This window comes from Chelonoidis abingdonii, chromosome 3 (assembly GCF_003597395.2).
Source record: "Chelonoidis abingdonii isolate Lonesome George chromosome 3, CheloAbing_2.0, whole genome shotgun sequence".
Lineage (NCBI taxonomy): Eukaryota > Metazoa > Chordata > Testudines > Testudinidae > Chelonoidis > Chelonoidis abingdonii.
This window is the reverse complement of record NC_133771.1, coordinates 168,529,371-168,556,497: the sequence shown is the minus strand read 5'-3', so window position 1 is coordinate 168,556,497 and position 27,127 is coordinate 168,529,371. Positions and strand designations below refer to the sequence as shown.

General features: G+C 48.1%; 1 protein-coding gene across 3 annotated transcripts in view; it reads left to right on the top strand.

Annotated features, from left to right (window-relative positions):
• Positions 1-585: 585 nt before the first annotated feature.
• The window catches only part of LOC116819491 (centromere protein F-like), a 101,572-nt gene continuing 75,030 nt past the window's right edge, over positions 586-27,127 (top strand). For all 3 annotated transcript variants that reach the window (XM_075064325.1, XM_032771255.2, XM_032771254.2), the window contains exon 1: positions 586-684. The gene's annotated coding sequence lies outside the window, so the exon portion shown is untranslated. The remainder of the gene's footprint in view (positions 685-27,127) is intronic.

Below are 27,127 nucleotides of genomic sequence, written 5' to 3'. Positions count from 1 at the left end.
CACACAGAAGCAGAGAGCAAGGAAACACACACACACACACAGAGTTCTCGAGGCACGCAGCTGCACCCAGAGTCAGGCACCCCACATCCAGTGCCTGAGACAAAGTGACGGAGCAGGGGGCACAGACCGCGAGAGAAGCAGGCACGGGGGCTGAGATGCACATGGGAGAAAGACAGAGGGGCCGAGAGGAGAGGAGACAGGCCCTCGCCCACACTGACAGAGGGAGGGATGGGGATACACACACACACACACAGAGAAAGACACAGACACACCTCAGGGACTGGCAGCCACAGACTGAAAGAGGCTGATACACTTGGTGCCTGAGCGAGTCACACATACAGGGTGATGACACACACAGACGGTGATCACACACACACGGTGATCTCGCACACAGATGGGGTGATCTTACTGTAAGATCTGTAAGATTCTTACACACACAGCCAGGGCCATCACAGAAAGAGACAGGATGATCACACACACACACCCCATGACCGTTCACAGGGAGAACGCCAGGCTCCGCTCCGCATGGAATCTGAGTGCAGCAGCAGCAAACTCGCCCTGGGTCTGGGACTTTCTCTCTCTCTCGCTCTCTCTTTTTACATTTGGTTAAGCAGCACCCGCCTAAGCCCTGAAAAAATGCCTGCCTGTGAAGCGAGGAGAGGGCGCCGGGTCTGTAAATAAGAAGTGAGTACTGGCATAATGGCGTGTGTTTCTAGATCACAGTCTGTCTGAATGCTGCATGCTCCCTTGCTTTCCCAGTGCCTTCTCGCAGGAGGGACCCAGAGCTGCTCACTCCCCCTCTTCGTTCCTTTCCTTCCTGCGCCTCCGTCCCGGATTTCAGGCTCGGTTAAACACCCGCCTGACTTTTGTTTCTATCACTTCTCCTTTGTCTAAGGTGGGTGTAGCTCTTCCTGTCCGGGAGGGTCGCGCTGGGCTCCGGGCTCCCACCCGGACCATTTCTCCAGCCAAACCCCGCTCTACAAGGATGCCTTTTGCAAGCGCTTTAAACCCAGCGCATCTTTGCGAGCTGGCTGCTGGGGAGAGGGGCAGAGGAAAGGGGCCAGGGCCCGTTCTGGCTGGAGAGTCCACGTTTTGCTTCTCTCGGGTGTGAAAATGTCCTTGTCGACTGCGTTATCCCGTCTCCTGGCAAGGTGGATGGATCAGTTTAGGGTTCCTCTCAGCCATCCTGTTCTCCTTTGTTAGCTGCATTCAGCGGGCTGTAGGGGGAGTGAAGTAGGAGAACTGGCGGGGTGGGCAGGTCTGCCCTTCTTCATGGTGCTGGGATGCGTGTGTATCTGCAAGTGTCGAAGCCAAGCAGAAAGAGGAGCAGTTTCCTAGTCTACAGCACGAGGCTTGGTGTCGCCTGAGATGTCCTCAGTTTTGGGTTTGGAGACAGAGGATTCTGATAATATAATAGGAAAAATTCCAACTCGCAAGGGGAGCTCTGACTGAAAGGAAAATGTGATGGTGCTTCCCTCCCCCCACCCCCACCCCCAGATCATGTCAACACGAGGAGAGAGCGCAGCTGGAAGGAGCAGTTATTAAATCAGATGTCCTTCCCAAACTTAGCCACACACACCGATTTTTGTCCAGGGGCATATCAATAGCCTCATACGGTGTTCCATGCCCACTACACTCGAAGGGTATTTACATGCTGGTCTGGTGCTCACGGTTACTTAGAACCTGATTCTAGTTTCCTAGTAGCTGAACAGTAACTGTATCCCAGCTGTACACCGAGACACGAGCGGAGCTTTTTCATTTGGGGGCTGCCTTTTCATCCTCTAACCCACGCCCCCGGGGTTCAGGTCCAGTGTATTAATCTCCTAGGTCTGCCTTCCTTCTGACCTATATTGCCCGATTCTGTTCGAATGTGAGCTCCTCTAACCCTGTACGTTAACTTCCAGTGGGTGCTCGAGAGAAGATCCTATCCGTGTGGAAAATAACACTCCCTCCTCTGGGGCATGCCCAGCTTCCAGAGACCTGGGAGAGAGACTTTGCAATCTACATTTGAATCTACATTCCCCACCACAGCTGAAAGTGGTGTTGCAGCCATTCAAAATATATTAATAATTTTAAATACTGTATTGTTGCAATCTTCCCTCAGGAGACCTTGAAGTGTACTTGATGTGGATTATTCTTATATAATTACTAGTTTAGTTACTTGTAATCACATGCGTTATGGGGCTACTTGATAACACACTCAGGTGATCATTACTGCCCCAGTGGGTTTCTTGCAGCAGTAAAAAATCAAATATCCTATAATAAGATGATTGATTTTTCCAATAGGCATGCGCATGTGTTCCTGGTATTTCCTAAAAGGGTTTAGCCAACACTTTCAAACTGTTAGGATTAAGAATGAATCATTTTTATAGTTACTTGTGTGAGGAATTTGAAAGTGAACTGCAAATATTCGGAGTGTCTGAATGCAGAGTTGAGGGTATGTAAGACTTAAGGAAAGAGTCCTGTTTTTCTGATACTTTTTTAATGCTGAACTAAAATGTAGTCTGACAAGCATGCTAGCAATGCCTAAGCTTGTTCAAGATGTGAGGACGCTCTACAGAAAAATACTTTTTTATACTGATTCAAAGGAACACAAGAAAATCGGGAAAACACTGCATGTTAGAACTACACTTGCGGAGTATTTATAGAGGAGCTATATCTATAGTAAACAATGCAAGTGTGTGTATGCATGTGTGTACATATAAATAGCATGTTATTAGTCCTAGCAGTAGCTGAAACCAGTCATTCTGTAGTAATATAAACATGGTGTACAAGTGAAATACATTTATAACACAACTATCTATGAACTCTATTTTGAATTAGTAGGATCTCTGTAACCTTCTTGCAAGAAGGATGCACAGCTAAATACATCTCTATCCAACGCTGTGGATGTTAACATTCTTTTTCTGTTTTATTAGTGGCGGCAACTGACTTGCTGGATTCCAGATCTGCCACTCAGAACTCCAAACCACAGCTATCATTTTCTACAAAACCCACAGTGCTCTCGTCATGAGAGGAATGTGATTCGGCTATTAATGTTATGAAATGGAAGACGGTCTCAATGATTTTTCTGGTGGTTGTTGTATATTTAATAATTGGAGCTACTGTCTTCAAAGCCCTGGAGCAGCCATATGAAACTTCCTAAAGAGCCACCATTGTGATTCAGAAGCAGACATTTGTATCTGAGCATTCCTGTGTGAATGCATTGGAGCTCGATGAAGTAATTCAGGTCATTCATGCAAAAAAGTAACTTGTTCCTATGTTTTAGGAAGGATGAATTCTTCTATAGCAATGGTTCTATAATAAATGGGACACCTCTGTATGGGCATTTGAGCTGCAAATGTAGCAAGAAGGCTAACTTAAGACAGAAAGGTTGGCAATAGCATTTTTAAACGAGGCTTCAGCTGAAGAGTCATTGCTAATTTTTTTATGTTCAGTGTGCATTATAGACAACTTTTAAATTGAATGCTCCTGTGCCAATTAAATGACTATTGATTAGCAATATGTATAATTTAATAGTTCACAAAGGAATGGGTGTATTGGTTGAGCCTTCCTTGCTTTGACGACATTAGGAAAGCAGAGCATGGCCAACTATTACCTTAAGAAAGTTTCAGATTTATCATTACTTTGGCATACAATTCTCTCTTTTAGCTGGACATTTATTTCCACAGTTTTTTGTTTTAAATACAGCAAAATAATATTAGCTAGCTATTTCCATTACAAATTTTGATTTATTTATTCTCCCAACATCAAAAGGCTAAATCCTCAGCTGATATAGATCACCCTCACTCTGTTGAAGTCGGCTTATACCAGCTGATGATCTGGCTCATCATAGTCTCAGGTGTTTCAAATGGCACCGTGAACTCAGGGATTGTACCTTATGACTGGAGAATGGCAGGTTTAATACGTCTCTTTTAGAAAGGGCAGGAAAAGGGATCTGGGAAAGTACAGGCCCGTTAGTTTGGCCTCAATTGTATGCAAGGTCTTAGTTCAAGACATAGAGGTAAAAAAGGCAATTGAGATAAAATACATATTTTGACAAAAAGTAGATCACTGAGAAGATAACTGATTTTCTAGACAAAGGGAATGCATTAGATGTAATCTACCTCGATTTCACTAAGGCATTTGATCCAGTTCCACAGGGGAAATGATTAGTTAAATTGGAGAAGATGGGGATTAATACAAGAATCGAAAGGTGGGTAAGGAACCGGGTAAAAGGAGACAACTGGTCATACTGAAAGGTGAACTTTCAGGGTGAGAGGAGGTTACTCGTTGAGTTCCTCAGGAATAATTCATGAAACCAATCTTATTAACATTTTCATTAATGACCTTGGCACAAAAAGTGGGAATGAGCTAGCATAATTTGTGGATGACACAAAATTGGGACATTGTCAATACAGAGAGGACTAGAATGTCATACAAGAAAATTTGGGTGACTTTGAAAATTGGATTAATAGAAATGGGATGAAATGTAATAGTACAAAGTGCAAGGTCATGCACTTAGGGACTAACAGCTAGAATTTTTGTTATAAATTGGGGATGTATCAGTTGGAAGCAACAGAAGAAGAGAAAGACAGGGATGACTATGTGCTGTCAATATGATGCAGCTGTAAAAAAGGTGAATGCAATTCTGGGCTGCATCAGGAGAGGTTTTCCAGTAGAGTTAGGGAAGTGTTAGTTCTTCTTTGAGTGGTTGTTCATGTCCATTCAAAATAGGTGTGCGCGCGCCACATGCACGCCAGCCGGAAGATTTTCCCCTAGCAGCGCCCGTAGGGTCAGCCCTGGCGCCCCCTGGAGTGGTGCCACTACGGCGCCCTATAAAGGGGCCCGCCAACCCTCCACCTCCTCAGTTCCTTCTTACCGCCAGTGACGGCTAGCTGGAACTTCGCTTGCTGATAGCAAGTTTAGCAGTGTCCATAAACCTCGTGTATATAGTTAGTTAGTCTGTCTATCTAGCTTAGTCGTACATAGTTGTTTGCTGTTGGGGGTTCCCCCCCACCTACTTGTCACCCCACCGGGTATGCCTGGGTCTTCCGGGTTTAAACTCTGCAAGGACTGCAGAAAGTTCATGCCAAAGAGTGACCCGCACTCTGCTTGTCTGCGATGCCTTGGGGAGAGCCACCAAAGGGACTGGTGCACTATTTGCAGGGGCTTCTGTCCCAGAACTCTCAAAGACAGAGCTCAAAAACTTAGAGTTCTTCTGATGGACACTGCTTTGCGGCCACCTTCAGACCCGGAGCCGGCATCAGGACTTAGGGCCCAGCCCAAATCCTCTAAAACCCGGCACCGGAGGCCGTCAGGTCATAAGAAGTCGGCCTCAGTGCGGCACCGCTCGCCCTTCCCGGTGCCCGCTAAGAAGAAGAGGTCGGTGAGGGAGCGATCGCCCCGCCAGGACCTCCACAGGTTGGTGCCATCCGCTGGTACAAGTGGACAGGCTGGGCTACAGCCCCTGGCTGCTTCGTCGACTCCTGCATCGGAGAGAGGGCAGTTGAGATCAGAGCGACCATCTGGGCCTTAGCGGAGACATGCATCCGCCTTCGATGCCAGAGGCATTCGAGGCGGCCTCAGACCTGCTGAGACTTCCGGTACTGGCCTCCCCGCATCATGGCAGGGAGTTGCCGACCATAGCTCGTCCCCCAGTACAGTCTAGGGGCAAGCCGACCATGCTGTTGCCTCTTCCTCCCTCCGCGCCACCCAGGCGGCACTGGACCGGAGAGACAGCTCCCCGCCTCCGCGCGGCTCCCCGACGACGACGGGTGCCGCTCCCCCCAGGTCCTCTTATTCAGAGATCTCAGACTCAGAGGCAGACACCTATCGCTTCAGCCAGTCGCGGAGCGGGAGATCGACTTCAGGGGTGAGCCACGAGCGGCACTCACCACAGTGGCAGCAGCAATGGCAACCGCCCTCTCAGTGGCCATTTTGGACCCCCTGGGCCTACCACCAGTTGGTGGGCCAGGCATTTGGTCCTTGCTCCAGGTCGGCCTCAGTCTCCTCGGCATCGATGGCCCCGGCGCAGTTGCCTCCTCCACCAGCGCCGTCGCTGGGCAGGGGTGTGCCGCATCAAAATTCAGCAACCCCTAGCCAGGCATTGGCACTGGCGGCGACCACAGTTCATGCTCAACAGGTGCCGCCAGACACGCCAAGCCTTTCATTGGCGACCCCGGTACCGACTGCAGTGCCACATTTGGAACCAGCACCGGCCCCGCAACCTCGGTACCATGTGCCGTCGGACCCCGAAGGGCTGGAAGCGCCGGAGGACGGGCCAATCCAAGTGATTTCCTCCTCTTCTTCCCCGGATGAGGCGGTCGCGGGCACGGCCACGGCACCTGCCCTGGAGGACACTAGGGTCCTTCAGCAACTACTCAGGCAAGCAGCTCAGAGCCTCACAATCCAAGCTGAGGAAATTGAGGTGGACGTAGATCCAGTAGTGGACATCCTGGCTCCATCAGGACCATCCAGGGTGGCCCTACCATTGATCAAGACCATAGAGGACACGTCCCATACCTTATGGCAAACGCCAGCCTCATTGGCCCCTACTGTCAAGAAAACAGAGAGGCGTTATTTTGTGCCTTTGAAGGGGCATGAGCATTTGTACATTCACCCTTTCCCGGACTCCCTGGTGGTAGACACAGCCAACTAAATGGAGCGTCAGGTGTTTCAAGGGTCAATGTCAAAGAACAGAGATGCCAAAAGGCTCGACCTCTTTGGTTGAAAGATGTACTCCATGGCAGGCCTTCAACTATGAATAGCTAACGAACAGGCTGTCGTAAGCCGATATGGTCATAACACATGTTCGGCTATGTCGAAGTTTATCTATCTCCTTCCCTAGGATTCGAGGGCAGAGTTTTCAGCCTTGGTGGAAGAGGGAAAGCTCATCTCCCGAGCCTCCCTTCAGGCTGCCCTAGATGCAGCGGACTCGGCCTCGTGCTCCATGGCAACAGGTCTGGTCATGAGGCAGGGAGCCTGGCTCCAGGTCTCAGGCCTCCCCATGAGGTCAGCAGACTATCCAGGACCTCCCTTTCGAAGGGCAGACACTGTTTTTGGACAAAATGGATGAGCGTCTGCATAGTCTAAAGGACCCAAGGGCTACGCTTCGCTCGCTAGGCCTGCATACCCCGGCAACCCAACATAGGCAGTTTAGGCCGCAAGCGGCCCCGCGCCCTTACCAGCCTCAGAATCGTCCAGAGGTTGGGCGCAGATGGGGCAGGAATGGGTGGAGGCGCCACCAGCACCACCCCTCCAGCAAGGCATCCGGCCAACCGAGACCGTCGTCGGGGCCTAGGCCACCTATTTGACGGTATAGTCGAGGACGGCCTACCGATCAGGACTCCAGATCCTTCATTCCCTACCTTTGCGTCATGTCTGTCCCCCTTCTACCATGCCTGGTTCTGAATCATGTCAGACAGTTGGGTGTGTGAAAGTAGAATTAATTATATTGTAAAAATAAGAATGGATTAAAGAAATGTTGTATGTACCTTTAAGCAGAAATAAGAAATGTTGAAATACAGGTGCCAGGAAAAGAAACATTAGGCATAGACAAGGGTGCTAATGGCGAAACATTAACAGAAGATCGGTAATAGTTAAGTAAGGAAATAAGATATGCGTGGCTAGCCCAGATAAACTTATCAGATTCTGCTTCCTTTGTTATCTTGCTAAGTGCTCCCCCCTTTTATCTGTATAAATAAGATAGTTTGTGTCTTGTATGGTGCTCACATTATCTGGGTGTATTAGAGCGCTGTGCTAATAAAACAGAGTGGTCTGACAACTGTGAGTCCTGAGTCTAACTTTGACAATTTGGAGTCCACCGAGATGGCAACCGTCTTCACTGGGGCTGTGAGATTCTGACCGTTTTTGTAGGATGACCGTGGCAGCCGGCACCTGGGCATTTGGCCCGGAGCGGTCGTCCACTAGAACGGAAAGGCGCACAACCACAGTGAAGTCTACGCCCTCGAACCTGTTGGTTCCCACTCTGTTCTGGTAGGGATCGGGATCTGACATCAGGAATCTGGTCAGGTAATTATTTCTGTGTTTTGTCCGGACTTGAGGACTGTCCTGTCTCTGTGTCTATCCGTCCTTGTGGAGTGTTTGAATTGGTGCCATCTCCGTCCGGGGATAGGCCGACCAAGGGTTCCTGTCCCCGCGGTCTGAGTGCGTGGAATCTGCACCAATCGCAGCCGCACGCACTTTGGGTAAAACCCTTGGTGTGAAAGCAAGGGCAATTGAGGCAGTAGCCTGTGGGCTCCTTTATGTGTTACACTAGATCGCTCTGACGAACCCTAATTTCCTTCTTGTGTATTGGTGTGTGAAGTCCTCCGTTATGGTAACAGACGTTTAAGCCGGGGCAGTTCCCTAAAGGAACTCGGCTGTATATAGTTCTTGTGGACAGAACATAACTGTTCCTTGTTCTGGCGAGGCTCCAAAAAAGGCTCGTCACGTTTGTCTTGAGACTAGCTGCCTCTTAAGCACGCTAATGTGTTACTCATTAGAACCAGTCTCCAGGGCAGGGGAAAGGAGTAAAACTTAACAGACCTCTAAACAAGGAGCAAAAATTTAAACATAAATCAAATCAGGTAGTCCTGGGACAAAAGTGAAGAACAGGTGGCCTGTTGGATACCTTTACAGTCAAGACACAGAGAACTGTTTCCATGGCACCCAGGCGCTAGCCCGAAGCCAAGAGGGGAACGTAACACTGAGAGATACATGTATGAGCACAAAAGAGTAAGATGTGTGTAAAAGGGGAGGAAGAAGCCACAGGACAGAGAGGCACTGTGCTCTGCTGCTCTTTATATGCTGCGATTCAGGAGGGGGATTTATTGCTTGGCAAAGTTTTCCCTCAATTCTGCTCATATATGGATTGAGATTCATTCACTCCCCTTGCGCTGTTGTTGCATATCAACCAGCAGACTGGTTGGAGAAAACCGTTCTGGTGGACATTAACTCCAGACACCACTTAGCACCTTTCCAGGGACTCCCGTCGGCTGCCTCTCCAGTCACTAATGTTCTTTGATTGCAGTTTTGGTTCTTCACTTGAATTAGGGCCTGTCATAAACACAGCGCTGACAGCGCCTCCTTTCCAAGTGTTGGTGTGGGAACTAGGATCGGGTGCCTGCTTGAGGGACTTGGTTGCAAAGTAATGGGATTGGAGCGTCGGGAGGTGGGAACCTTTTGGCTGGTTCCTTTCCTCTCAGCGAGCGGGTGAATTTGATGGTTGTGGCTGATTTAAATGCTATACCATCACCAATGAATATTTCAGTCAACCAAAATCGGTAACGGTGAGCAAATGAAAAACCAGTATATTTGCCAGTACTGCTAGTGTCAGTTCTCTTTGGGCAGTGGCAGTTCTCTATACCGCCATCATCCACGCCTTGCTATGCTGTAGTATTCCGAGTCTAGGCCATGCACTGGGCAGTTGGACACCTGGATACCCTCCCCCTGTCCACAGAAAAGTGCAGCACTTCCCAGTGGATCTCTTTTATCCCACTGACGAAGGGTGGCTAGCAGCCAAAGGTCACCTGTGGGTCGCACCCTCAGCTTGGCTTGAGGGATGAGAGATGCCACCTCTGCATTGGAATGGGTGATTGCTGGGGCCCCGACATCTCACAGTTCCTGAATGAGAACAGTATATTGGCTTGCAGTTAACAATGCTTGAATTAGGGCTCACCCAGGATAAATTAAATCAGTCCTCGGCGGCGTGCGCCTCAGACGATCGGCTTGGTTAGTGACGCTATAGCCCTTGGCTTAGCTCCCAGAAACTACATTTTCTCCTCGCTGCTGTTTCACTAGTGCAATCTCTATGTCCTGGTGTAATATAGTTGCCTTCTGGTTATTCAAATCCCTTGTTACTTTCCATGTGTGGTTTGACATCTAAGCATGGCATTCCACAGGACATGAGAACTGTAGCTAGTACACCAGTCCTAACCTCGAGGCAGATCGCAGGCAGCCATGCTGCGTGCCTCATTACCTGCATCAGCGCAACCCCATACCCGGCATGGTATTTTGAAGGCACCCATATGCTATCAAGTTGCTTTTTATGAACTTTTCGCCTGGAGGTGTGGTTTATGCATCATCTGGTCTTTTCGGTCTTTTGCTGGCCAGATTTTGGTCGTTGACTGTTGGCCATAGATCCCACAGGCCCATTTTGAAACCGTAAACTCGACGACTGAGATTTATCCTCTCTCCGGACCTCGCATCACACAAGTATCTGAGCCCTCACAAATGCTTCAGCCGCATTTATCTAGATCCCCGCATAGAAGGCGAGGGCACTGGTGGTTATCTGCGATGTACCAGTATGGGAAATTTGCTTAATGGTGAAAGGAGCAGGGCAGGGCAATGTTAAGCGACTTGCACCAGTTCACCAGAGTGTGGTCCAGGCAAAAAACTGGCCAAGTACTCTGGCTGACCCCCTAACGCTCCACACTTTCCTCCGTATGACCAGACCCTGTCAGTCAGATTTCCCTGGTGCTGTCAATAGGCCAGAATTTCTCTTTTGTGGTGACCATCTTGTACTAGCCTGTGGCCACTTCCCTTAAGCAGTTCCACTTCTCAGCCCCTCATAGAGTTTCGCTTTTCAGTGGTGGGTGCAGTGGAATTCCATTCTAATAATTCATTTTGTAATATTTGGGAATCCTTGACCTAGATGCCATAAACTGTACAGTGTGTCATAATGTGATTATAAAGGGCGTGAAAAGGGGATTAGTTACCTTGTAGCTGGAAGATCTTGCAGAATTACCTTCGCAATGCATGGGGATTCAGTGAGTCACTTCTTTCTTGGCGGAACTCAGTTCTTCTGCGCTGGGCATATCCTTTTAGCGGTGGGTCACTGCTTTAGACTCCAGGGTCGCCCCAAATTCAGGCGTCTATTAAGGATTCAAGCAACCTGCATGCCCAGGAGATCATCTGCTTTCCTCCAACAACCAGAGCGTAAAGGCAGTGCTCTTGACGTAGATCATGGAGTGGGGTGGGAGAGGGGAAGATGTAATGAGAAAACCATTTGTTCCCCTGCGTGGTCAGCTGGTTCTGTAGTGGAAAGGTACTTTTATAGATTAGAGATTTTTGTTGAAATGTAAATCTGGAGCTCCGCATTAGGCAGCCCTTTTGTGCAGCTGGTATATTATCTGCAATAAAAAGCATTGTTTTGGAGCTTAATAGTTAAAAGGAAAAAGGGAAGGGAGGTCGGGGGAAGACAGCAAATTAGCTCAATTGAGAATTTCAGACCTTTTGTGGATTCTTCACAAAACATTTGCCGTGGTTCGGGATGGTTGGAAGTTACGGTGATCTCACTTCTAAGAATACAGGGACACTTTCAACATGGCTACCCAAGATATTGGTGTGCTTTTCGTCATTATTCAACAAGTTCCTGAGAATTCTGTTTTATCTCCTCTTCAAAATGCACGCTCTTTTTAAACAACTATAATACAGGAAGTCCAGTGCCCCGAGCAACTGCTCCGGATAACATCGCCGTGCCCTGCCTGCTGTTTGATCAGCAACCCTGCCATAGAAGCCATGCGCACAGCCCTGTGTTCGTGAGCAACGCGCCCATTAAAGGAAACGGCAATGCAGCTATATACATGCACAGAACCTGAATAACCATGCGGTGAGAATCAATCTATGCAATGAGCAATCCCACTGAGCTCAACAGAATTAACTCACATTTGAGTAAGTATTAGCATTGCTAACGTCATTAGAGGCTTGAACCACCTGCGCACAATCTCCTTCCCTTTCTACACACTCCGTTCCGTAGGAGCCGTGGATGAAAAGGGATGCTGAGCCATGAATTTGAAAGCACATTTAGGATACTTGGGGCTGCAAGGTAAAAATTACTAATAAGACAATAATAATGCTTAATGGGATGACGTGTCCCTAAGGATCAATTGCATCCATCAGAATTACAAGGGAGACATAAGGGTGTAATGTCGGGCGGTACGCTATCGACCGCGGCTGGTACCGGCCGGGAGGGTAGGGTGGGAATCTCTCGAGCAGGGTCAGGGGACAAGCAGCGGGGGTGGTGGTGTGGGGTCAGGGATGTCTGAGGGAGGTAGGCAGGTGGGTGGACATGGGAGGGGGTGGATAGGGGCAGGGGCCATGCTATTTGGGGAGGAAACAGCTTCCCTACCCAGCCCTCCATACCTTTGAGCCCGATGGGGCCCTTGGGCCAAAAGTTTGCCCACCGCTCAGCTAGACACCTGGGAAGAATTCTCTGTAGTTAATTCATAGCCCTCTCCATCTAGTGCTGTTGGAGATATTTTGCTAATAGCCGTTGCGATGGACCATATGCCTGTAGGCAATCAATCATACCACTCTCCTCCATGAATTCAGCAAGCTCAGTTTTGAAACAAATTAGGATTTTTGTCCCCTCACTACCCTTAGAAAGATATTTCAAACTTCACTCATCTCATGTAAAGCCCTACGTGGGACTATTTGTTTAATCCACACTCCCATCCTGCCTGCAATATCTACTCCCATCTGCTCTCCTGCATTGTTCCTTTTATATTTATCCCACTCCCATCCCCAAAAAACGTAGATTCTGCAAATCCCACACGAGAGACAGATTCCTCCAGGCTATCAGAAAAAAAAACAAAACCAGCACAGTTGGTTAATATGTTATATATATATGGGAATGGATTCTGACACAATTTTTGCCACTCAAAAGAATAAAAACAAATCTTGCTTTAACCATGTAAAAAAACCTTTTTAACTCCTCTTATAATGACATTAATCTCTTTCAATCCCTATGGGATCCCAGTCCACTGCAGGGCTCTACTTTGATGATTAGAAACCTTAATCTAATTTCAAATCTAACTATTGATGTCCTTACAGAAGACAGTGTACAGGGGTTTGGATGTCAGTGCCCTGAGCTCTGATACTCCGTCTGCCAGGTGATCGCTACAAGAAAAGGGACCTTGTAAGACAGGTACAGCAGAGAGCATGAAGCCAGGGACTCGAAGGGAGGACCCGTGAGGGTGGAGAGGACCAGGTTCAGGTCCCAGGTAGGAGCTGGTTGACGGACATGCGGAAATAGCCTGTCCATGCCCTTAAGGCAACAACCAACCAGTGGGTTTGCGAACACCGAGGTGCCCCTTCTCCCAGGTGGAAAGCTGAGATGGCCACTAAGTGAACTCAAACCGAGGAGAGGGAAAGGCCCAACTGTCTCAGGTGGAGCGATAGTCCAAGATAACGGGAATCGGGGCCCGCAACGGTTCCTGCCCTCACTGACCGGCCAGTTGGAGAAGCATTTCCATTTAGCCAGGTAGGTGGCCCTGGTCGAAGGTTTTCTGCTTCACCGAGCAGCACTTGTCTGACCTGTTTGGGAGCATTGCATTTCCACTGGGTTCAACTATGGAGCAACCAGGCTGTGAGGTGAGAGATTGCAAGTTCGGGTGGTGAAGGCAGCCCTGGTCCTCCATGATCAGGTTCCGGCAGCAGGGGCAGCGTCAAGGGTGCTCGGGTGGATATTGCAGGAGCCACGTGTATCAATGTTGGCACAGCACGCCGGTGCTATCAGGATTACATGAGCGTGATCCCTGCGGATCTTGAGAATTACCTTGTGTATCAAGGGAAATGGAGGAAAGGCATAGAGCAGCCCTTCCTTCCACAACAGGAGGAAGGCGTCCGACAGAGACCCCGGACTGTGCCCCGGAGGAGCAAACCACCGACACTTCCTGTTTCCTTTGAAGCAACAGGTCTAACCGGGGATGACCCCAGAGCTGGAAGATTGAGTGTACTACGTCCCGATGAAGCGACCACTTGTGCCCGGAAGAGTGGCTGAGGGTGTCCGCACGGCCGTTCTGTTCCCCCAGGAGGTAGAATGCAGTCAGTGGGTAGCATTCTGAACGCAGAAGTCTCACAGTGCAAGGGCTTCCCTGCACAGGGAGAGGAGCGTGCACCCCCGTTTGTTAATATAAAAGACTGCTGACGTGTTGTCCGAGAGGACTGAAACACATCTGCTGGCCAGTAGGGACCGGAAGGTCAAATAAGCCAGGCGAACCGCTCTCAGCTCCCTGACATTGATATGCTCTGGCTCTCCTGCTACCACAAGCCCTGTGTCTCAGATCCCCCAAGTCCGTCCCCATCCTCTGAGGCATCCTCACCAGGAGAGGAGAGGGTTGAGGGTGGCGAAGGGACACCAAGCACACCTTCTGTGGGTCGAGACCACCATTGGAGAGAGCTCAGACCACCTGAGGAAGAGTCGACACTGAGTCCAGGGGATCCCTGGCCGGGCAGTATACCATCGCTAGCAGGATTGTAGTGGGCGGAGCCAGAGGTCTGGCATGGCTCACCACATAGGTGCACGCTGCCATGTGGCCCAACAGCTTGAGGCAGTTTCTTGCCGTGGTGGTCGGGGCGCATGCAGACCGAGAAATGATTTCAGACATGGACCTGAACCTGGACTCTGAAAGATACGCTTTGGTGCGTGTTGAGTCCAGAACTGCCCCTATAAATCTATCCTTGGGTAGGAGACAGGATGGACTTGGCCCCGTTTAAGAGGAGGCCGAGCTCAAGGAAGGTCCATCTGATGAAAAGCACCGAGCTTCCACCCGCTCCTTGGAACGGCCTTTTATAAGCCAATCATCCAAGCAGGGGAATACCTGGATACCCTGCTTGCATAGAAAGGACGCCATGACTGCCATGCACTTCGTGAAGACTCTTGGTGCCGCCGATAGGCCAAACGGGAGCACTGTGAACTGCAGACGGGGCGTCAGCCACGACAAACCTGAGGTATTGACGGTGTCGGGGGATTATGGCAATAGGGAAATATGCGTCCTTTAAGTTGAGGGCAGCATACCAATTTCCTGGATCCAAGGAGGGAATGTTCGAAGACAGCGAGAACATGCGGAACCTGAGCTTTTTCACAAACTTGTTCAGCCGCCGCAAGTCCAGGATGGGTCTGAGGCCCCCTTTTGCCTTCAGTATTAGAAAATACCGTGAGTAGAAGCCTCTGCTCCTGAGGAACTTCCTCCACACGCCCCCGCTTGAGAAAGGACTGCACTTCTTGAATTAGAAGTTGCTCGTGAGAGGGGTCCTTGAAGAGGGACAGAGAGGGGGACTGGTGGGGTGGGAGGGAGAGAACTGGATAGAATATCCCTCTCTACCGTGCGAAGCACCTGTCAAAGTTAGACTCAGGACTCACAGTTTGTCAGACACTTGTTTTATTAGCACAGCGCTCTAATACACCCAGATAATGTGAGCACCATACAAGACACAAACTATCTTATTTATACAGATAAAAGGGGGGAGCACTTAGCAAGATAACAAAGGAAGCAGAATCTGATAAGTTTACCTGGGCTAGCCATGCATATCTTATTTCCTTACTTAACTATTACTGATCTTCTGTTAATGTTTCGCCATTAGCACCCTTGTCTATGCCTAATGTTTCTTTTTCTGGCACCTGTATTTCAACATTTCTTATTTTCTGCTTAAAGTACATACAACATTTCTTTAATCCATTCTTATTTTTACATATAATTAATTCTACTTTCACAATCCCTCCTTTTGGTCAAGCTCACGCCATGACCAAAAATTACTGGGTTCCACAAATCAATTGTTCTTTATTCTTTATCGGTGATATTTCAAATCATCATATTAGCACTCTGGTTTGGGGCAGCTACCTGTGTGACATGTTTTACACCATTTTGGATGCAACAGGAGATTAACTACAAAAATCATTAGGATTTCAAACAGCATAGTCAGGGCTCCCTGAAACAACCAGTTTTCTTATGCAGAGAAATTGAACAGGTTACTTAGCCACTTCCATAAAGAACTCGCTCTACTTGGGAAGATATGCGATTGTTTTAAGTGGCTAGCGTGATTTATTACCTCATTGGTATCGTCAGGTATAAACAGACAATATTGTTTTCCAGTGACAGCACAGGCCCCTCCTTTGGCCGTCAGCACTATGTCCAATGCCTGACGGTTCTGAGGGCCACTTGTCAGATCGCCCTGTTTCTTTGGCCAGGGCTCTTAAAACTTTCTCCGGTTTTATTTGCCATTATTTTAACTATTACTTGTAATCTCAGGAGCTTTTTATTGCCTGGTGTATTACTCCCCAAGTGGGATATAGGAACTGCTATAGCCTCTTCCCAGGTGTCATTACTGTTCCATATTGTGTTAAACAGACAAGGTCCTCCAGTGAGGTCTGGGGAATTGAGTGGGATAACCAGGAGAGGAACACCAGTTTGAGAGTGGGCCGGGATGTGGCTGCAGACCCAGCATTTAGAAATAGTAAGGGTCTGAGCTATCCACACTTGCTGCTGGATGAAAGAATTGTTCATTGTGGACTCCCCCAGACCTTAAGACACCAGCAGCCGAGGAACAGGCACCACCAGAGGTGCATGTTGGAGCAGGGCGGCCCTTCTGGTCTTGACAAACCTCAACTGAGGGAACTGCAGTCACAGTTTTATGTCCACCAGGCAGCAGTGCTAGGCTCACTACTGCTTCTTCTTGGGCTTGCTTTATGTACACGTCTGCTTCTGGCAACCCTTACGAGAGCGTAGATTGTAAGGTATTGCAGGCTGTTCCTCTACGTCATCTTCTGGAGTCAAAATTGACTCTGCGTGGTCCTGAGGTGGTGATTGGTTATGCATACATTTCTCATTCACACAAATAGATTGAGAATACAACAGTAGTTTTATATCGAGCAAAAAAAGCACTGCAAATCAAACCTTGCTAAGTTTTACAATTGATAACCAAGACAATTTACATTGATACCCAGGCTTTAATATTTCTCTAATTACTTAACATAGACACAATAGAGAATCTGTCTCCTTACTAACTAAATCTTAAAACAAAGAGTTAAGAGGGGCCCAATTTGCAATGCATATGGGAAAACAGAATCTATAGTCCCAGAGGGTCTTTCTTTCTGCTATTCAAAAGGGTGGTAGCAGGATGAAATCAAATCATACATTAATTCTTATGGGACATTATAAAATCCTGCTCCTACATATCCCCTTTGACACTAAGATTATTAATCGCCAGTGTCACTTCTTATTTAGTCCACATATAGAATAATACTGGAAGTGATTTGGGCCTGTGACTTTAGCTTTGCACACATTTGTTTTATCCACCAGCACATTTTAACATTTTTAATTAAGCACATACAATTTAAAACCAAAAACAATTAGGGGTAGTAACATTAGTATGCCAGTAGCTGTGGGAGACCATCCAGAAAATGTTATACAATGTAAGCTGTTATGTTTTCTGCAGTGGCAATTCTTAACATGTCCCCATTGTGTGTTATAATATGATGGTCCAGTTTTGTTTTTTGTTTTTTTTTTAGGAACTATGTTATCTTTTACCTTTTAACAGATGATGTAACTGTTTGCCATTCAATGCCAAGATTGATAGAGAACTCAGCTAACTCAGTGCTTACAGTGAGCTGAGACTGTTTTGTTGTTGTTGTGGCAAATAGTAAATGTGATTATTGGTAAACACAGTACTTTACATTACATTTACATTTGTCTTTTGGTGGTTGCTAACACTTTTTAAACACTTTTCCCCAAGAATTACACAATACACATAGCCTATTATACAGTACTTTGGATTATCTGGAAGACAAAAATAACATTTTTCTACCCCTTTTTACACTATACCCTGCACATGTCCTAGGGAAAATGCACATTCTTTCTATACTATAACTTTTTTAAAACATAGCCATATCATTTTTACATAAGGTGTAACTGTTTTTTTGTTCTTACAGAGTTTTCATGTACCCTTATAAAAGTGACAGTCTGATTACACAGAGCTATTTTAAGGCTCAGTGTTTTAACATTGCTTCTTTTTGTTTTGTGCACCTCACCTCTGCTGTTGCTTCAGAGGGTCACTGTTAATTTCTTATTCTTTTATACAGCTGTTATCTGCTATTGTTACCAAAAAAAAAAACCCAACCAAACAAAAAGACTCCAGAATCTCTACCTATTCTCCTGATTTTGACTGCCCTATTGCAACCATGACTTGGTCTTTATTTAAAAACATTTTAATTTTTGTAAAGAATCAAGTTACCCTTAAGGGTTAAATGCTAAATCCCAAAGCAAACAGCACTAATTATCTGGGTCTTGCAAAAAGGTCTTCAGTTTTGCAACTTTGAATTAAAGAGTCAAATGATTTTAGTGGCATTAAAAACAAACCAATTTATCTCACACCTAGAAAACAGGAGTTTTACAAACCAGATGTGTTGGTTTAGATTCTTAGAATGTTACATATTTTCACAGACAATAGATACATACAACATTTTCTTTTCCTTAACATTTCTTTAGCCTGCTTTGTTTTTGCATAGCTGTATATATATATGGATTATTTACAGGCATTCTTCTGGAAAGGGCCCATTTTCCCTTCAATGGCTGCAAGAAACCAAGAATCTCTCTCTTTAACGTGGTCCTTTTAACATTTTCCACAAAGTTTAACTGCTTAATTCTCTTCAGCCTCTGTATAGTTAACTTTTCACTCTCTTTCTTAAATCACTTGTTTATGTCCCAAAATGACACCTTTATCACCTCAGATTTCACCATTTTAGTATTGTTCCAGGGGTTCATGCCTGCACTACATGCTTTTCTTACTCCTGACACTATTCCCTTAGGGCTTTCAACCTGTTTTTTCAGTTTCTTATCTGTTGCTTGCCTGCTTGTCTGGCCCGATCCTGCTTTTTCCAGTGAGCCTTTGTGAGTGCTATTGTGGTCACTTCACAAATTGAAAAGAAATGTTCAAAAAGGGGCCAGGAAGGGTGGTGGGCTAGTTGAGGAGCCCTCCCCCTTGCGAATTTAGTGGAACACTAAAGAATCAGTTTTTGGCAGACACCAACAAGGGGCTTTTTGTCCTTTACAATGAGATGGAGCATGAAAGGGTTGGGATCGATCCGGGGTTTGGAGAACGGGGTAAAGGGAGCGCTCGGTCTGTGGTGGGAGGGAGGCTTTTAATAAAGTTTTTAACTTATTATTTGAATAATTGAGAAACGCAAGTTTTGATTTTGTCCTCCTACGATTTGCCTCTTCCCACCACTGCATGAAACAGTTAACTTCTCCTTAGCCAATTTAGTTTTTAGGTTTGGTCCGAGTTTGTCCTTTAAGACATTCACTCGGTCTTTGTCCAAGATTTTAACAGTGGCCACTGAGTTTTGGGATCCCCCTGAGTTAGCCTAGACCATTTTTCCAGAATTTTACAGGAGTCCAGAACCTTTCTAAAATACATAAAATGAGCCGGAGTTCCTTTAGGGAACTGCCCCGGCTTAACGTCTGGTTACCCATACAGGAGGACTTCACACACCAATTACACAAGAAGGAAATTAGGGTTCGTCAGAGCGATGCCTAGTGTAACACATAAAGGAGCCCACAGGCTACTGCCTCAATTGCCCTGCTTTCACACCAAGGGTTTTACCCAAAGTGCGGTGCGGCTGCGATTGTGCAGATTCCACGCACTCAGACCGCGGGACAGGAACCCTTGGTCGGCCTATCCCGGACGGAGATGGCACCGATCAACACTCCCACAAGGACGGATAGACACAGAGACGGACAGTCCTCAAGTCCGGACAAAACACCGAAATAATTACCTGACCAGATTCCTGATGTCAGATCCCGGGATCCCTACCAGAACAGAGTGGGAACAACAGGTTCGAGGGCGGTAGACTTCACTGTGGTTGTGCGCCTTTCCGTTCTAGTGGACGACCGCTCGGGCCAAATGCCCAGGTGCCGGCTGCCACGGTCATCCTACAAAAACGGTCAGGAATCTCACAGCCCCAGTGAAGACGGTTGCCATCTCGGTGGACCTCCAAATTGTCAAAGTTAGACTCAGGACTCACAGTTGTCAGACCACTCTGTTTATTAGCACAGCGCTCTAATACACCCAGATAATGTGAGCACATACAAGACACAAACTATCTTATTATTATACAGATAAAAGGGGGGAGCACTTAGCAAGATAACAAAGAAGCAGAATCTGATAAGTTTATCTGGCGTAGCCCGGCATATCTTATTTCCTTACTTAACTATCTTATCAGATTCTGCTTCCTTTGTTATCTTGCTAAGTGCTCCCCCCCTTTTATCTGTATAAATAAGATAGTTTGTGTCTTGTATGGTGCTCACATTATCTGGGTGTATTAGAGCGCTGTGCTAATAAAACAGAGTGGTCTGACAAACTGTGAGTCCTGAGTCTAACTTTGACAGGTGCTTCGCACGGTAGAGAGGGGATATTCTATCCAGTTCTCCTCCCTCCCACCCCACCAGTCCCCCTCTCTGTCCCTCTTCAAGGACCCCTCTCACGAGCAACTTCTAATTCAAGAAGTGCAGTCCTTTCTCACAGCGGGGGCGGTGGAGGAAGTTCCTCAGGAGCTCAGGGGCAGAGTCTTCTACTCCCGGTATTTTCTAATACTGAAGGCAAAAGGGGGCCTCAGACCCATCCTGGACTTGCGGCGGCTGAACAAGTTTGTGAAAAAGCTCAGGTTCCGCATGGTCTCGCTGTCTTCGAACATTCCCTCCTTGGATCCAGGAAATTGGTATGCTGCCCTCAACTTAAAGGACGCATATTTCCCTATTGCCATAATCCCCCGACACCGTCAATACCTCAGGTTTGTCGTGGCTGACGCCCGTCTGCAGTTCACAGTGCTCCCGTTTGGCCTATCGGCGGCACCAAGAGTCTTCACGAAGTGCATGGCAGTCATGGCGTCCTTTCTATGCAAGCAGGGTATCCAGGTATTCCCCTGCTTGGATGATTGGCTTATAAAAGGCCGTTCCAAGGAGCGGGTGGAAGCTCAGGTGCTTTTCATCAGATGGACCTTCCTTGAGCTCGGCCTCCTCTTAAACGGGGCCAAGTCCATCCTGTCTCCTACCCAAAGGATAGAATTTATAGGGGCAGTTCTGGACTCAACACGCACCAAAGCGTATCTTTCAGAGTCCAGGTTCAGGTCCATGTCTGAAATCATTCTCGGTCTGCATCGCGCCCCGACCACCACGGCAAGAAACTGCCTCAAGCTGTTGGGCCACATGGCAGCGTGCACCTATGTGGTGAGCCATGCCAGACTCTGGCTCCGCCCACTACAATCCTGGCTAGCGATGGTATACTGCCCGGCCAGGGATCCCCTGGACTCAGTGTCGACTCTTCCTCAGGTGGTGCTGAGCTCTCTCCAATGGTGGCTCGACCCACAGAAGGTGTGCTTGGGTGTCCCTTTCGCCACCCCTCAACCCTCCCTCTCCCTGGTGACGGATGCCTCAGATCGGGGATGGGGAGCGCACTTGGGGGATCTAAGAACACAGGGCTTGTGGTAGCAGGAGGACCTCAAGTTGCATATCAATGTCAGGGAGCTGAGAGCGGTTCGCCTGGCTTATTTGACCTTCCGGTCCCTACTGGCCAGCAGATGTGTTTCAGTCCTCTCGGACAACACGTCAGCAGTCTTTTATATTAACAAACGGGGGTGCACGCTCCTCTCCCCTGTGCAGGGAAGCCCTTGCACTGTGAGACTTCTGCGTTCAGAATGCTACCCACCTGACTGCATTCTACCTCCTGGGGGAACAGAACGGCCTGGCGGACACCCTCAGCCACTCTTTCCGGGGCCACAAGTGGTCGCTTCATCGGGACGTAGTACACTCAATCTTCCAGCTCTGGGGTCATCCCCGGTTAGACCTGTTTGCTTCAAAGGAAAACAGGAAGTGTCGGTGGTTTTGCTCCCTCCGGGGCACAGTCCGGGGTCTCTGTCGGACGCCTTCCTCCTGTTGTGGAAGGAAGGGCTGCTCTATGCCTTTCCTCCATTTCCCTTGATACACAAGGTAATTCTCAAGATCCGCAGGGATCACGCTCATGTAATCCTGATAGCACCGGCGTGGCTGTGCCAACATTGATACACGTCGCTCCTGCACATATCCACCCGAGCACCCTTGACGCTGCCCCTGCTGCCGGACCTGATCATGGAGGACCAGGGCTGCCTTCACCACCCGAACTTGCAATCTCTCCACCTCACAGCCTGGTTGCTCCATAGTTGAACCCAGTGGAAATGCAATGCTCCCAACAGGTCAGACAAGTGCTGCTCGGTAGCAGAAAACCTTCGACCAGGGCCACCTACCTGGCTAAATGGAAATGCTTCTCCAACTGGTCCGGTCAGTGAGGGCAGGAACCGTTGCGGGCCCCGATTCCCGTTATCTTGGACTATCTGCTCCACCTGAGACAGTTGGGCCTTTCCCTCTCCTCGGTTTGAGTTCACTTAGTGGCCATCTCAGCTTTCCACCTGGGAGAAGGGGGCACCTCGGTGTTCGCAAACCCACTGGTTGGTTGTTGCCTTAAGGGCATGGACAGGCTATTTCCGCATGTCCGTCAACCAGCTCCTACCTGGGACCTGAACCTGGTCCTCTCCACCCTCACGGGTCCTCCCTTCGAGTCCCTGGCTTCATGCTCTCTGCTGTACCTGTCTTACAAGGTCCCTTTTCTTGTAGCGATCACCTCGGCACGGAGGGTATCAGAGCTCAGGGCACTGACATCCAAACCCCTGTACACTGTCTTCTGTAAGGACAATCAATAAGTTTAGATTTGAAATTAGATTAAGGTTTCTAATCATCAAAGTAGAGCCCTGCAGTGGGACTGGGATCCCATAGGGATTGAAAGAGATTAATGTCTATTATAAGAGGAGTTAAAAAGGTTTTTTTACATGGTTAAAGCAAGATTTGTTTTATTCTTTGAGTGGCAAAAATTGTGTCAGAATTCCATTCATATATATAACATATTAACCAACTGTGCTGGTTTTGTTTTTTTTTCTGATAGCCTGGAGGAATCTGTCTCTCGTGTGGGATTTGCAGAATCTACGTTTTTTGGGGATGGGAGTGGGATAAATATAAAAGGAACAATGCAGGAGCAGATGGGAGTAGATATTGCAGGGCAGGATGGGAGTGGGATTAAACAAATAGTCCCACGTAGGGCTTTACATGAGATGAGTGAAGTTTTGAAATATCTTTCTAAGGGGAGTAGTGGGGGACAAAAATCCTAATTTGTTTCAAAACTGAGCTTGCTGAATTCATGGAGGAGATGGTATGATGTGATTGCCTACAATGGCATATGGTCCATCGCAACGGCTATTAGCAAATATCTCCAACAGCACTAGATGGAGAGGGCTATGAATTACTACAGAGAATTCTTTCCCAGGTGTCTAGCTGAGCGGTGGGCAAACTTTTTGGCCCAAGGGCCCCATCGGGCTTCAAAATTGTATGGAGGGCTGGGTAGGGAAGGCTGTTCCTCCCCAAATAGCATGGCCCCTGCCCCTATCCACCCCCTCCCATGTCCCACCACCTGCCTACCTCCCTCAGAATCCCTGACCCATCCACCACCACCCCCCGCTGCTTGTCCCCTGACCTCCTGCTCGAGAGATTCCCCACCCCTAACCACCCCTTGGGACCCCACCTCCCCATCTAAACTCCCCTGCTCCTTGTCCCCTGACCTCCCTCTCTAATGACTCCCAAACCCTAACTGCCACCCCAGGACTCCATCCTCTTTCTAACCCCCCCTACTCCTTCTCTCCTATCTACACTCCTGCCCCAACAGGCCCCCCGGGACTCCCATGCCCTATCCAACCACTTCCTGTCCTCTGACTGCCCTGACCCACATCCACACCCCTGCCCCAACTCCCCCCCATTTCACCTGGTGTCTCCACCCCATCCAACTCCCCTTGCTCCTCGACTGCCCCCCGCGACCCCCTGCCCCTTATCCAATCCCATGTCCCCCCGCTCGCCACAGCAAGTCACGCCGCTGCAATGCTCCCTGACAGGAGCAGCGGGCCGGAGCGCTAGGGACATGGTTGTGGGGGAGCAGGGACTGGACAGGATGGTCCCATGGGCTGTAGTTTGCCCACCCCTGGTCTAGCTGATAAGTCTTGTCCACATGCTCAGGGCCTAACCAATCACTGTATTTGGGCTTGGAAAGGAATTTTCCCCTGTATCAGATTGGCAGAGCCCCTGGGGTTTTTTTTTTCCCCTTCCTCTGCAGCATGGGGCCTGGTTCATCTGCTGATTCAAACTAGAATAAATGATGGATTCTCTGTAACAAGAAGTCTTTAGATCATGATTTAAAGACTTCATTCAGTAACTCCGCCAAAGGTTATGGGCTTCTTGGAGGAGCAGGTGGGTGAGATTTTGTGACCTGTGATGTACTGGAGGTCCCACTAGATAATCATGATAGTCCCTTTTGGCTTTAAAGTCTATGAGCCACTTATTTTACTGCAAATCTTTAAGGCAGAGGTCTGATTTACCAAAGTTGTTTTCAGAGTTATGTTTTTAAGGTAAATTGGTAAAACATGGAAAGTTTATATAGTTTGGGAATTTTATTTTTTAGTCAAGTTGGGTTCCAAAAATGGAAACTTTTTAAACTCATTGAAGCTATTCTTTTCTCCCTGCACCCTACAATATTTTTTAACTTTAGGGCAAACTCTTGTTGTGAAGTGTCTTGGTGCTGAACTGTCACTCATAGCTAGAGAGAGTCCTTCCAGAACACAGCTCAGGTATGTTTGGCCTAAAAGTCGTGGGCAGATAATACTATGCATCTTGTTAGGGTAAATGGAAGACTTTGTACCCCCCTGCTATCAAAGCACCTTTGAACAGATAGTAAATTACTGAAGAAAATAACCTGGCTGTTCTGAGTGTGTTTGATTCTTAATACAATTTTTACATAGCATTTCTTCAGTTCTGATTAGTCTATGTGAATACTCCATGGGGCCAGAGAGGGTAGACAGCTGGACGGGGGGGAAGGATTGGACAGGACGATCCCATGGGCCATAGTTTGCCCATGTACTACCTGGCCTGCGTGAGCTTCCAGCCGGGGAGGTGAGCCCAGGCCCCTCCCCCGCTATCTCCCTTCCCCTGCAGCCATGCTGCTAGCGCTCAAACCTGCTGCTCCTGCCAGATATCCTGGTTGCGACTGGGTGTCGTGAACGGCAGGGTGGGGGACAGTCAGGGAAGAGTTGGATGGGGTGGAGACTCAGGGGGAGGACAGTCAGAGGAGAGGGAGCGGGGGAAGGGCTGGGGCTCACCTTCCTGGCTGGGAGCCCAGGCGGGTAGGACAGGATGGTCTTGTGGGCTGGATGTGGCTGCAGGTTGCAATTTGTCCACCCCTGGTAGAGCTCAACATCCCTGAGCCACCTGCTGCAGCCCTGGCTTCAGTTGAATTTGTAAGCCTGGCCCATAGCAGGCCACCTGTGCTCACAGGGAGTGTGCTGTGCTGGGCCAGCGTGCACAAGGCACTGGCCAGTAGGAGCTGATTTGCGGCAGACACTCCACAGCAAGTGCCAGCAGGTCACTGTTTCTCAAGCTCCCTCGTGTACACGCTTCCTTCAAAAACTGTTTGTGTGCAGATCTCTTCTTTTACCATCTTCTGACTCCTGTTGCACTGTTTTTCTTGTGACTGCTGTCAACTGTTGTAAGAAAACTTCTTTCTTTGTAGCAAATGGTGAGCAATTTGTCCTGCTGAGAGGATGTTACCTCTTTTTCTGGTGCCACCTTGGATGACTTGTCCAGAGTCTTTACAAGTTTGTATGATTAGGGTCAGGGTGCTGCTTATTAAATTGTTGAGGATTTCACTTTAAATCTTCATGGAAACCCTTTGAAAATGTCTAGATGTTCTGGGATAAGACTCACTGGTAGAGCTGAGGAGACAGCTAATCTAGGGCATGTCTTCGCTAGGGTTTTATAACACATGTAACCCCAGCCCTGAGGTGTGGCTTAAGACTTCTCTCTGTTGCTTGCTGCTTGGAGTGGCTTCTCACCTCAGGCGTATGGGTCCTTCGGGCTCGGCTGCTGGCCCCCACCGCAGCTTGGCTGTGGCTCCTCTCCCGTCCTCTGCCTTTGCCCCTGGCCCCGCTTCTGGCCCCAGAGCTGTACAGGGGGACTTTGAAAGATCACTTTAACAGTGAGCCATAGTAATACATTGTGTACTGTGCTCTACCTGGTCCTGCTGTTCTGGGGCCTGTTGGGAATTGTGTGGTGCTTGGTGTATATCTAGAAATATTACACAATCAGTGATCCTATTAGTTGTCAGGCTGTACAGTAACAAATAGATTACTCAGGTGTTCTATGGGTGCTGCAATAGAAGCAGATTCAGCTAACAGACAGTTACCATGGTTGATACACACTAGAACCTCAGAGTTATGAACACCAGAGTTATGAACTGACCAGGCAACTGGAAGTACACAATCCAGGAGCAGCAGAGACAAAAAAGGCAAATCCAGTACAGTAGTGTCATAAACAAACTACTTAACTCCCTCCCCCTCCCCAAAAGGGAAAGCAGCATTTTTTCTTCCACATAGTAAAGTTTCAAAGCTGTATTAAGTCAATGTTCAGCTGTAAACTTTTGAAAGAACAACCATAACATTTTGTTCAGAGTTACAAACATTTTGGAGTTATGAACCACCTCCATTCCCAAGGTGCTCATAACGCTGAGGTTTTACTGTAGTCACATTGGAAAGTGCAAGTTAAAATTCAGAACTTCTTTTCCTTGCTCCCCTAAAGGTTTAAACAAGACGTATTTACTGACTCTTCTTCAGCATGCTTGTGCACAGCATCACTCAGAGCAACAGCCATGGTGAGTATAGCCTGCTAGGGGTGAGGGAATTGCTCGGTTGCATGAAACTGAGTTTATGGCGATGCTACTGAATACTGGCACCATTTTCTACAGGTGATGGTGATTTTTAGGTGATCTCTCACTCCTGAGGGTAACAAAGGTATAGAGAGCACAGCTGCTGCTGACATTCTGAAGCTGCCGATGTGTTGCTAGCCTGGGTACTGCAATGATGCCTGCCAAAGTTATCGCTGACTGGCATGGGAAAGCATCCTCCTTAGGAGGAAGAAATAAGGCTTCAATCCCAAACCTTCAGCAGAAGATTAAAACTGTCATTGTGCTGTCTCAGGAGGATACGGAACCATCCTTGTGTACATAAACAAACAAACTGCTCCACCTAGCCCTTCTTGCCTAATTCTACAAGGGGAATGAAAAGCAGATTGTCATGGTATAATTCCCCACTCTGAACCTTAGCGTCCAAAAGATGGGGTACCCGCATGAATTCCTCTAAGCTCAATTACCAGCTTAGTACTAGTAGCGCTGCCACCAACCAGGAATTCCAGTGCCTGGTACACTCTGGTCCCCCCAAAACCTTGCCTGGGGAACCCCAAGACCCAGACCC